This window comes from Culex quinquefasciatus, chromosome 2 (assembly GCF_015732765.1).
Source record: "Culex quinquefasciatus strain JHB chromosome 2, VPISU_Cqui_1.0_pri_paternal, whole genome shotgun sequence".
In the NCBI taxonomy this organism is placed as follows: Eukaryota; Metazoa; Arthropoda; class Insecta; order Diptera; family Culicidae; genus Culex; species Culex quinquefasciatus.
The window spans coordinates 86,493,766-86,507,157 of NC_051862.1; the positions used below are offsets into that span (position 1 = coordinate 86,493,766).

Sequence of the window (13,392 nt, forward strand, 5' to 3'; positions counted from 1 at the left end):
TATTTTATTTTTAAAATATGAGTTTTTATAACTTTGCAGGGTTGTTGTTTAGAGTGTAACAATGTTCTACAAACTTGCAGAGCAGACAAAAATTTTGATATCAATATATTAGGGGTTTGTATGTATGCTTGATGAGTTAGGGACCATCCATAAACCACGTGGACACCTTAGGGGGAGGGGGTCTATGGCGATTGTCCACGCTCCATACAATAAAGTTTTTTTGTATGAATTGTCAACGAAGGGGAGGGGGGAGGGTTTGAGATTTTCAAAAAAGTGTCCACGTTGTTTATGGAGTGCCCCTTATCAGAATTTTATTTAAAAAATTTTTTTTTTGAAATGGTGAAGATTTTGATCATGACCAGTTTTTCGAATATTCAACACCCAAAACTCAATCGTGTGCTTTTGAAAGCATTTTTTATTCGAAAAGTTTAGCAAAATTTGCATAAAAAGGACACTTTGGACGATTGTTGTGGCTCGTAATAAGGTAACTAAAGGTGAAATGTTTTGAAATGAAAAGTTGTAATCATTCCCATGGTGGGCCTCTTACTTGGAGTTGGAGGATCCAAGGGGGGGCAACTCCGCCAAATGTGATTACGAGTCGCGACGCGGCAATTTTTGCGTGCGCGTTTGTATTTGTGCGTGAATACTCCTCGTTCAACGAAACATGCACAGCAAAATTGGTTCGGGTTGCGTGCGGAGTTCTCGACCAACGCGAACCCACCGCGGAGGAGGCTCCTCTTCCTCTGGACGGATCTCTCTCTCTGCAGAGTGTTGTGTGCGGAGCATATCGCGAAATCAAGGGCACACGCAAAACCCCCAGTGCAGTTTTGTTTGGGGAGAGTGGGGTAGCATTAATTTGCAACTACACTCAAACTCCGATGGTTTGACACCAACTGCTGTCAAACTAACGGGGTCACTTTTTAGTTTGACATCCCTTTTACACGGAGATCACACACACTACAGAACGTTTGTATTGATAGTGTGCGTGAGCGCCGTGTAAAAAGTGACAGTTTGTCACTTTTTAGTTTGACTTTGACCAATTACCGGGGGTTGAGTGTATTCAAAATTTAAAATATATGCACAATTAACCCCATATCTCCCTACAATATTTAAGGGCCAAGACGACTTTACGGTTTGACCGTGACGCAAACAAAGTCAGACCTGGACGGAGGAAGAAAGGTACAAAAACACGACAACTTCGAGGGGGTGCTGCTGCTGCTGCTGGGGAGGAGGATATTATTGAAAGGCCAGCAATGCTTGGGTTGACCAGGCAGGCAGAAGGTCGGGCGGGGTCCCGTTTCGCGCTATGTTTGTGCATGTCGAAACATGAAGAAACTGAATCTGGGGGCTTTAAAGAAAGGTCTTTAAATGGACTTGTGAAGATATTTCAGTTTGATCGAGTTCAGCAAATGAATTGAATTAAGTTAAAATTTTCTTCATTGCTTTATGGTTCTATCTGTATTCAATAAGCTTTTTGAAATTCAAATCCGCTTGTCTTTCTGTTCAAAATGATTCTAAAATTTCCCAACTTGTTTTTATCTTACTCAAATTGATTTCCAAAAGGAATGTGCATTTGCCCTCGTTAAAATGTGTTTATTATAAAATAAACACACATTTTCGTATCATTCCCGAAAATATCTTCCACGCCGGCAGTCAACCAGCTAACTTTGTATTTGTAAGTGTGTGAACGAACGAACATTCACTACTTGCAGTGTAGTGTATCAGCATTTCAGTAAACGGCGAGTGTCGTCATCTTTGCAAGTCGCAAATTCCCGTGTCGTTGGACACAGTTTGCTACACGTGCTTAAATGTATTTATCTCAGCGCAAAAAAAAAATGAGATGCGTTTGTATTTTGCCGCACATGAATGTGGCGATGCACTTTTATTATTATGCCCCCTGTTTGTTGGTACACACGGAACCCTTTCAAGACCAAAATTTTGATATGGTAGCATCACAGACAATTCAAACATTCAATATCTCGTGAAATAAAAATAAAACATTGATCTCCATTGAAAAACCAACGGAATATTTTCTCAAAAATACACGATGGAGAGGCCAAAACTTTAATAAAAATAAAAATTATTCGCTATACGGGTCATTCCATCTGAAGCGAAACAGCACTTGAAAATTACCATCTCCGATTCTGTCCAAATTTGACAGAGCTGTTGAGACTATCAAAACATGCAAAAATCCCGAATTTCATCCAAATCGGACCACCCCCTCCATTTTTGTACCCTCCCAAAAAATCAACTTTTTGGCGATTTTTGAGCGAAACCCCTATCTTCAAACGACGATAAATCAGGAACCACGAATCCTAGAGGGTCGGTTTTAGACTCAATTTTGAAGGAAATTGGACGTAGAATCCATTTCTGTGATCAAAATTTAGATTAAAATATGTTTTCTATCTGTATTGCGAAATTGAAAACTTTAAATGGCCGTATCTCAAAACAGCCCTATTTATTTTTTGAATTTGACCTCACCAACGTATTCCCCGTCCGATTTTACATAAGAATCACTTATCGACAGAAAGGAATATGTTTCGTTCCAGAGATATCGAATTTTAAAGTTTTGAGTATTTGAGATTACCTGAATTAGCTAAACTCGCCGCCTCTGCTAGAAACAATAAGTCGTGCTGATGAATAATTACTACCTGGTGTTCTGTAAGATGAATTATTTTTATAATTTTATACGATTTTGAGACAATCAATACCTTGAGCAATCTATTTTTTGTTTAAGGAATATTTATTGGGTAATTTTCAATGCACTGATCTTCATGATCTCAGTGTCATTAAACCATATTAAGTAAAATTTGAACTTTGAATGTTTATTAACAAATGCTACAGAGTTTTTACACTAAAATTTTCAAAAAATTATCATTTTTCTATTATTTTCATATTTTTCCTAATTCCTCATTTCTTCCCACTTTATCAAATTATTTCTTTTATTTGAAGTGAGAACAAATGTAGTGCTGGCTGTGATAGATGAAATAACTCTCATGGGGTCTAGAGCTATTGCCATGTGCGGTAGCGAAATAGTGCTATTCAGCAAAAACCCCAAAATCTGCCTTACGGGTTGAAAGGTTGATCATATTAAACCGATTTTTATATTGTGAGCCAGTTTCATCTGAATAATTGATAATTTTTTTCAATTCTGTTACATGTGGACAGCAGCTTTATGGTCTTTCAAGATTTCTAAATGATTGACAAACAATAAAAAATGATTATTGTTCGGACGGTGTCGAAATCAACACAACTGAATTAAATCTTAATCAGATAATAAATCAGATTGATCTTTGTGATTTACTAACATTTTTCAGTTTGATACTTTCCAGAAATCCTCTTGCTTAATCATGCTTCACGAGAGTTTTATTCATTTTAATTCATAATTTTTAACACGATAATGTATCGTACACTTTTTCTTAAGTGTTACTTACAAGATCAATTGCAATTTCCTGCTAGCTCTGCGGGAATTCCATTCTTAGGCTATCCATTGGGCTAGCAAACAAATTCACTGTATACTATTTTTTAATTTAAGATTATACAGCAGTTTCCTACAGTGCTGTACATTCAATATTTGCCTATTTTGGTAATGATTATTCGGGATGAAATCTTATTTCAATAAAAACAGGTAGCAGTTATTGATCAGCACGACTTAGTGCTTCTAGCAGAGGCGGCTAGTGTAGCTAATTCTGGTAATTTCAAATACTCAAAACTTTAAAATTCGATATCTCTGAAACGAAACATATTCCTTTTTGTCGATAAGTGATTCTTATGTAAAATCGGACGGGGAATACGATGGTGAGGTCAAATTCAAAAAATAAATAGGGCTGTTTTGAGATACGGCAATTTAAAGTTTTCAATTGCGCAATACAGGTAGAAAACATATTTTAATCCAAATTTTGATCACGGAAATGGATTCTACGTTCAATTTCCTTCAAAATTGAGTCTAAGACCGGCCCTCTAAGATTTGTGGTTCCTGAGTTATCGTCGTTTGAAAATAGGGGTTTCGCTCAAAAATCGCCAAAAAGTCGATTTTTTGAGAGGGTACAAAATTGGAGGGGGTGGTCCGATTTGGATGAAATTCGGGATTTTTGCATGTTTTGATAGTCTCAACAGCTCTGCCAAATTTGGGCAGAATCGGAGATGGTAATTTTCAAATTTGCATTTTTCTTGCACACTTCAGGTGGAATGACCCATACACCATTGCCTTGGCGTTCTCGATTGCGAGATTCCTACTCGAAACTAAGTGTCCGAAGGTTTGATTGTTGAGGCAATTGCAAACCTCTCTATACACCTTAGCTTCCATCCACCCCGGGATTCGAACTGACAACCTTTGGATTGTTAGTCCAACTGCCTACCAGCGACTCCACCGAGGCAGGACCCAGGGAGACGACTCCTACACCTGGACTGAGCTAACGACCTAACCCTCTAGGTTAGACCGGGGCCAACATTTACTTCCCCGTCCGACGGAAGGCATGGTCAGACAAATCTCGTCTCGAAAAATGCCACCGGGACCGTTTGGGATCGAACCCAAGCCGACTGGGTAAGAGGCAACCACGCTTACCCCTACACAACGGTTCCGGATTAATTAAAATATGCTTTCATAATATGCGACTCTACGTCCAATTTTCTTCAAAATTAGTCTCGACTTTGTACCAATGGCTTGGCAAAGAATTTGTTCCAGGGATATCGCATTTTTGTGTATATGGAGCCAATTTCAATCGATAATAACATTTGAGAAGGGCGTAAGAGTGTTTTCAATGTTTTTGTATTTTGGAATTTAAATATCGCTGTACAGTCCAGACTCGATTATCTGAAGGCCTCGGCAAAATTTAACTTCGGATAATCGAATCACGAAAACATTTTTTTTTCGTTATCTTGTTTTTGATGGTCGAGCTTAAGTATGACTCTAGAAGGTTTTAGAATTTTTAAATCCAAGATGGCGGTGAAAATGGCGACGATGAATTGGGTCCTAAAATAAAGCTTAGATTGCTGATATTATTGTTTACAGCGATAAAACTTATTTTTCTGAGTACAATGACCCTTTGTACGACCACAAAGAGTTTAAAATGAATTTTTAAATCAATTTTGAAAAATTAATCTCGCGGTCCTTCTTGACAGAAAAGCTCCTACTTGACAGCTCGTTCCAAAAGGACCATAGTTCCATCGAAAAAATGTTGTCTTGTAAAAAAAATTGCATTAAAATGAAAAAAAGTGATCAGAAATGGTTTTTAATCGTGTTTTTTAACGTTGTACATAAAAATTGACATAGGGCTTTAGTACCCAATTATTTAAAAAAATGCATTTTATAACTTAATATTAATATTCAAATTTGACTAAATTGGGATCGCAGAACTTGAGTTTGATGTTTTAAGTTAGAAATAAAATTTAAAAAAATTGGGTCGTGATTCGATTATCCGAAGTCCCATACAAACCTTCGGATAATCGAGGTTTAGGTAATCGAGTCAGGACTGTATCTCGAAGCCATTGCATCGTATGAAAAGTGGTCAAAGACAAACTTGTAGGAAACTTGACGAGCTTTCCGAAAAAAACAAGCTGAAAAAAACAAGCCACATTTTTTTTAAGTTTAAGAGTCAAATTTGAAGGAGAACCCACGTTTTTTTGTTTATAATTTTTGTGAAAATAGGTTAAGATGTTACAAAAAGACTCACGAAAAATACAGGATACAGGAGCAACTCTCCTAAAAAATACAGAAATCATTTACTAATATTTTTTAAAAGTTTTTTTTTAAAATGTTGTAAAAATAGGAGAGAAAAAAAGTGCCCAAAAAATTCCTGTTTAGGGTTTGAATTGCTCGAAAGCAAAAAAATATATTATGAATGAAGTGGAGAATCGAAAATATCTTCATAATATTTTTGTTGCAATCACCTTAATTGAAAATATATCATTTTTTTTGTTTTTTTTTATGTTAAAGTTCACTCTAAAAAAACGTATTGAAGAAAATTGGAGACAACATGTTAATTGTAAACAAATCTCTTTTTTTAATCCTATAAACTGTTGTGTTTCATATGTTTATTGGACCATTTTAAGAAATGCTCTAAAATATTCGTTGAAATAAGTTTAGAAAACAATTATTCACTAGTTCAAAAAGTTTATTTTTAATTAAACCATTTTGAGCGTCAATGCTCTCCGAAGCCGTTCCGATCGACAGATTGGAAATTTTGTTCATTTAGGTTTAAAGAACAAAACCCAAATTTTTAGTGTAATGACAAATTTAAAGACATTTGAGCAATTCTTCCCGAATGGAATTGGAATTTATTTGTATTTTTTATTAGGCTCAACATTTGTAGGGGCCTTTCCTATGACAAAAGAAGCATTGTTGTGTTAATTGTTGTGTGTTCACCCTTAAAAGTTTTAATACAATTTTGGCAGCTGTCTATACATAAATGGTACATAAATATTCGAAAATCAGTATCTTTTGAAAGAATTTTCTGATCCATTAGGTGTATTCGGTTAAGTTGTAGGTATTTCAGAAAAAAATACATATGTGATTTTTTAAATTTTTGTGTATTTTTATTGTAAACAAATACCCGCAATAATATTTTCGAGAAGAAATGGGAAAATTGAAATTTCACTCATTTTTTTTAACAACAGCATACTAACAAGCTAAACTTGTTGGGATTCCTATCTACTTTAGTCTAGTACAAATTTTATTTAAAGTTTTTGCCCCCCCTTTAAAGTTGACCCGAAAAAATAAGGGGCAAAAATATTTTTCAAAAAACTTCTAAGTGCAATCAGCTGAAATTGATTTAAAATGCATTCCCCTGCGTTTAAAATCACTTTTAGCATGTTTGAGTAGATTTAAACATCTTTAGAATTTTTGAAAATTATAAATGTTTAGTATCGCAAACATTTTTTATCGCTATTTTTTTTATTTTCGTCAAATCTTACTTTTTTTTGAAAACTAATGATTGCAAATTAACTGAACGAGTAAAAAATGCATTTTAAAATACCTTTTGCATTCAAATGTTGGGACTACGGCTTGTTATTTAAATTTTTATATTGTCCATTTCCAAATTTTAAAGCTTAAAGTGCTCTTAAAACTGCTGTCCCTATTCAGACTGTAGTCCCGATTTGCCTCAGATTACGGTACACATTTCCGTATGGAATGCTGCCAAAATTGTATATAAACTTGTATGGGTAACACAACAAAAAAAGTTGTAACCAAATAAAAAAATCATCCGTTTTCCAGAGAATTGCTAATTTTTATTGGTCTTGCAAAAACTGAACATGATAATTGCATTTTAAAATATACAAAAAAGGAATAAAAATCAACCAGGAAAAGGTTGTTATAGAACAAGCTTTGCTTCAAATAAATATGACAAAACTATTAATAAAATAGTGGCAGTAGAGGATTCAATTTAAGTTCTGCTTTTGCTTCTTATATTTGCTAATAGGGGAAGGAGGGGCAAGAGGAACAATCGCTCGTACGGCCGTAATTTATAAACTTTTGATTGTTTACAGAATGAGGAATTGTTGCTAGCAATGCAATTAGCTGATTCTACTACCACATAACCGCAAAAACGACGTAAACGCTGCGGGGCATAAGATTGAATGAAGTTTTGTCAAAACCTTAGTTTTCTTATAATTTTTGGAAAGTTCAAAATACTATTTTTCCTAGATCAGTACTGTCCCAATCAATGACTTGCACTTATTATAAATTATGATTTAACTTTTGGTTATTTTTGTTGAGAGCTTTTAAAAAATCTTGTTCAGGTGGGGCAAGTGTACCATATGTATTTTAAGTATGGAAAAAATACGAATTGCTGTAACAACATATTTTATTGTGAAATAAATACATAAAAGTACTTAAAAACTGATAAACAATTGTTAAAAAAATTGTCCATGCAAAATATAGTGATATCATGAAAATTTACTATTTATCATCCAAGTAATAATTTTTTTTCGTAAAAACGATCAAATTTTTTTTAAATATTTTTTTTTATCTAAAAATTAAAGAAACGTTTCCAATACATTCTAATCCGATGTATCGAAGTGATAAAAGTTCAATTGTTAGCAAATTAACATGTTGTTTCATGCATTGTTCCTCTTGCCCCAACGGGTTGTTCATCTTGCCCCACTTGTTGAGTAGAACGTACGGAAAATCAAAAAAATTTAAATCAATTTTTTACATTAAAAAACTGGATTTTTTTAAATTTTGTTCTATCAAAGTCTTAGTCAAGACCTAAAATAAAATGATTATAAAAAAAAATTACGTTTTTAATGGGTTATAACGAGCATTTCCTTAGCTTGTTACACTTGCCCCACTTTCCCCTACATACTAGCGAAAAGAAGAATTATTCTGGATTTTTTTTAAAGGTCAAGTAAACAAAGTTTTATGTGTTTTTGAATACCTCTGACACTCAAAATGCAATAATTTTTTAAAAAAATAAGAATTTATAAATTGAATGGATTTGAACATATCCCCATTTTACATGGAAAATTTATTTTATAAAATTCGTGGCGGTTTTGAAGGGTGCAAAACCGGGTGCACTTGCAAACATTTTTATCTGACACTCTTGCGAGTTGTTTGTCCGATTACAACGTTTGCGATAATGTTGGTGATTTTCGAGATGACGATGATGATGCATATCGACACATTCACACCAACAATGATGGTGATGATTTTTATGGGGGGACATTGGGGGAATAAGTGAGGACGGCCACCCTCCAGCAAAGACAGAGAGTAAAATCGAAAGAGAGAGTGAGCGATGAGACGAGTCCAGCTCAGCCAAGTACCAATACCAAGTTCAGTTCGTGTTTGAGTCGACTCTGGTTCGGATCGCGCGAATAAAGTTGCGGTGATGCGTTTTGCGCCTCGCGATTTTTTTCGGGTCGAAAATTGGTGTAATTTCCGTGGGTTAATTTGGAAGAAAATGCGCTCTTAGTTTGCAGGGTTGTTGGTGTAATCAAGAGGAAAAATTCTGTTGTGTATGTGTGTTTAAATAATTACACCGGTGAGCACGCAGAAGAGGGGGGTTGGTGGAAAATTATAAAGTCAGTCTCAATAATTGGCCAGATCGGGAAATCCCCTGGCCAGAGCTCCAAGTGTTTCTGTGTAAGTGTGCAAAGTGGTGTGTTTTGTTCACACGAGATTAGCCCGAAAATAAAAGGCTAAAAAGGAAAAGAAGTTTACAAAAAAAAAATCAAGTGTTTGATAAGTAAAACGTAGAACCGAAATTTTGTGACGACCGTCGAAACGCGAGAGAGCGAGCGAGAGAGAGGATTATTATTTTGCTGGCCTCAGCCGGTTGATTTGCACGGAGAGCGGCTCAAAAGTGCGAGAGGATCGCATCGTGCACGGCCTGTGCGGAAAGTCTTGCAAGTGAGTTTGAGCGGGTTGTTGCAATATGTGTTGCATGTTTAGGGGAGGAAAATTTGAAGGATGGTGTTTGGTTTTTGGACTGTGTCACGTTCCCCAGCAAACCATTACCCAGTAATCCATAATGAACTGTTCCCCAGAAGTAAAATTTAACTCCATTTTGAAGGAAAAAATTCTTTGCAAGGATAAAATTACAATGTACAATTTCATAATTTCTACGATATTCTCCAGAAAATCCCTCGTTGAATATTTCTTTGAGACTAAATTCCTAATATTTTTCGAAGCCAGTCCGTCCAAAATGTAATTTCGTCAATTTTGAGTTAATGATGCAGTTGCGATCGAAATCATGTGAACTACAGTACTTGTTCGGTAACTGGGCTGCTTTTTACCTAGACGCTCCATAACTGGGTTGTATCCCACTAAAAAGGCAGACATACGTTAAAAAAACAAAAACAAGCTGAAATGATCGAGTGGATGCAAAAAGCAACTCCAACAAAAAAAAAAATTTAAATTTTTATCATATTACAAGTCAAAATTAAAGGTCCATCACTCAAGTATCCGACTAGCATACGCATCCACTTTTCCGTGTCTTACCACTGGTCGTGGCCGGCGCCGGTATTGATCAGCATGGTAGGGACCTGGGTGCTGAATAGTGGTTCGCAAAACGGCCTCAATTTTGAACTGTCAAAGTGGAACCAATTAACTATTTGCCAAAAGTAGAGAGAATTGTTATCGATCATTAAAATTTGTTTTTTGAGGACCTGGAGTTAAAGTCAGGAAATCTAAAGAAAGTTGAAGGCGAGGTCGTCATTTTTTTATAATTATGAATGGAAGTTGTTTATGGAGTCAATGCGGTTGTATCCATCCAGAAGCTGTCTTAGTTGTTTGATTCCGTTCTCTCACCTTTTGTCTTTTTCATATTTTTACTATTAGTTTTAAAATGATTGTTTTCATATTTTCTGCTACAGAATGATACCATCACCATTTAAATTGTAAAAACAATAAAGGCAGAGTGTGAAAAATTACACAAATTACTCCATTTTTATTTTTACTTAATAAAGCCAAAGTTGGCCTCTTAAAAACTGATATTTTGAAAAATAATTGGTAAAGTCTTTTTTGCCTTCCTCTCCTCGATGAGGAAAGGCTATAAAATCACTCGAAAAATGAACTTCTTTATTTGATCTCGTAGACCCACCTTCGCGTATACCTATCGACTCAGAATCAAATTCTGAACAAATGTCTGTGCGTGTGTATGTCTGTAAGTCCGTGCACCGAAAAATATGCACACGATTATCTCCGGACTGGCTTTACCGATTTGGACCGTTTTGGTCTTATTTGATCCGTCTTGGGGTCCCACAAGAACCTAGTTAATATTATAAAGTTTAGTAAAGTACTTCAAAAGTTATGCTAAAAAAACGATTTGGCTGAAGTTTGAAATATTGTAAAAGGGTGGTTTTTGTAAGAAACCCCGTCATGCTATATATTGTTAGAAAGGTATTTGAAAGACCTTTCCAACGCGTTCAAAAGATTGAAGATCTGACTACCCCATAAAAAGTTATGAGCACTTAACTGTTATTTATACACTTTTTTAAGGCCGGATCTCAAATATTTTGATGAAAAAGTTGTCCGGATCTGTCATGTGACCCATCGTTGGATTGGTAATCAAAATACCTTTCCAACAAGCCCAAAAGATTGAAGATCTGACAACCCTATCAATAGCTACAAGTACTTAAGTTTTTTTTTAATAAACTTTTTTTGAGGCCGGATCTCAGATATTTTGATAAAAATATGCGAGGAAGGCACCAACCACCTATAGGTGGATTAAGTAAGGTTTTTAAACAAGTTATTCTTTCAAGCCTTAAATTTTTTTACATTTGAAGATTTCTTGATAAAAGTGCCATTTACAGCAGAAAATGCGAAAACAAGCAAAAAATTGAAAAAGTGAGAGTAAAACCATGACAAAAGTAAGGATAGGAGGTGGTAGAATAGGCCACATACTACGAATAACAAACATAAACCAAACAAGATAAACGCAAATCTATATACAGCAATTCCCCACGAAAACAGCTTAATCCAAAAAAAATTTCTCCGATCGGGCTCAAAAATTTGACCCGTATTTTTTGCCATTTTCGTAATTTTTCACAAAAACCACTTTTTTCAAAAAAAAAAACGTTACTTAATCCACCGGAAGGTGGTTGCTGCCTTCCTCCTTAAAGCCTTGCAACCACACACTACGAAAGCTTTGGCTAACGCTTACTTAGTAAAGACACTATACATCTGAGTGCTGCCATCTAGGTATGATAAATTTAATGAACCATTTGAAAGCACTGCAGTGTTTGTGTGCGTGCACTGAGCGTAAAGTTCCGACAGCTATCCGCCGGAGCTTTCAAATTATGTAAATAATGACCCTTTTTAGTATCAACCAAAACAGTTTTTCGAACATATCTTTTAAAGTACTGCACCAAGCCGGATGAAATTTAAAAAAAGACTTAAAGAACCTGAAGGCAAATCCAAAAACATAGATCCGGACAAAATCGGTCGAGCCAGTTCCGAGAAAAGTGAGTGAGAAAAAAAATTCTACGTCCATCCACACGCACAGACATTTGCTCAGAATTTGATTCTGAGTCGATATGTATACGTAAAGGTATATCTGGGAGGCTTATTTAAAAAGTTCAATTTTTGAGTGATTTTATAGCCTTGCCTCAGTGAGGTGAGGAAGGCAAAACCATATCTCCGCGCCATTCAATCCGATTTTAGCTGTCTTAGATGCAAAAGAAAGGTGATTAGTTTGGCTGTTTGGGAAAAATAGTAAGAAGTTTCAAAAATCTAGCTTAACATTTGAAAAGGTCGTATGAAAACTTAAAATGCTGTTTTGAAGGTCTCGGGACCAAAAAGTCTATGTCTGAAAATATTACCTGATTCCTCGGAAAATTTTACATAACATATCAAAAAATGGTGAAGTTATGTTTTCAATTTTCTTAAATACATTTTTTTTTAAATAAAAACTGGGTTTTTCGACGCGCCTCGCGCAATAATGGGAAAATGACGAAAACTGAAAAAACGACTGCGATAACGTAATTTAAATACGCAACTTTTGGTACCCTAACATGTATAGGTCATCGCTGAAATTTTAAAGTTATTGCAGTTTTAGTGAAAAAAGTCGATTTTTTGCCGTTTTCGTCATTTTCCCATTTTTGCGCGAGGCGCGTCGAAAAACCCAGTTTTTATTTTCAAAAAATCGTATCTCAGAGTATTAAAACATAACTTCACCATTTTTTTATATGTTATGTTAAATTTTCCGAGGAATCTGAAAAAAATATTTTTAGCCATAAGCACTTTGGTCCCGAGACCCTCAAAACTGCATATTAAGTTTTCATACGACCTTTTCAAATGTTAAGCTAGATTTTTGGAACTTCATACTATTTTTCCTAAACAGTCAAACTAATCACCTTTCTTTTGCGCCTAAGAGAACTGAAATCGGATGAAATGGCGCGGAGATATGACTTTTTGAAAAAGTGGTTTTTGTGAAAATCGACGAAAATTGTCATTTTTCGGACCACCCTAACACGGCGTAGGTCACCCTAATGGCCAAACAAAAAAAATACGGGTCTAATTATTTCGGCCAAATTTAAAAATAACCATACAAAGTTTTTCTAACTTAAATCTAACAAGAAATTTGAAAATGAAAAGTTTTGTTCTAAATATAAAATTTCAGATTCCAAAAGTGCATTAAATTTTCCTTGAAATATCATGTCCCAAAAATAATACAGTTGAGAAACGAATAATGACAGAATTTTAGAAACTTTTTTGTGTCTTTTTCTCTGTACGCCATCAAATCGGGCGTCCCTTTGACGCCAAATTTCCAAACCACCACCATTTCAAGCTGCAAATTTTTGAAAAACACGTCTTTTTTGAAAAATTGTATACATAAATCAGATGAAATATTATTGGAAAATCCTCTACCACCTTGTACTAATATCTCGTTTTTGCCAAAAGTGGAAATTAGCCGTTTTTTCAATGGTGGGCAGTATACACAAAATTATCCCTTT

At 35.1% G+C, this 13,392-nt stretch overlaps 1 protein-coding gene across 4 annotated transcripts in view; it reads left to right on the forward strand.

Moving 5' to 3' along the window:
• The window catches only part of LOC6037695 (protein argonaute-2), a 79,958-nt gene that overhangs the window by 3,790 nt on the left and 62,776 nt on the right, over positions 1-13,392 (forward strand). For 3 of the 4 annotated variants that reach the window (XM_038258515.1, XM_038258517.1, XM_038258519.1), the window contains exon 1: positions 8,766-9,346. The gene's annotated coding sequence lies outside the window, so the exon portion shown is untranslated. Of the gene's footprint in view, positions 1-8,765; positions 9,347-13,392 lie in introns of those variants that run through there. The other variant, XM_038258516.1, reaches the window with a different exon arrangement.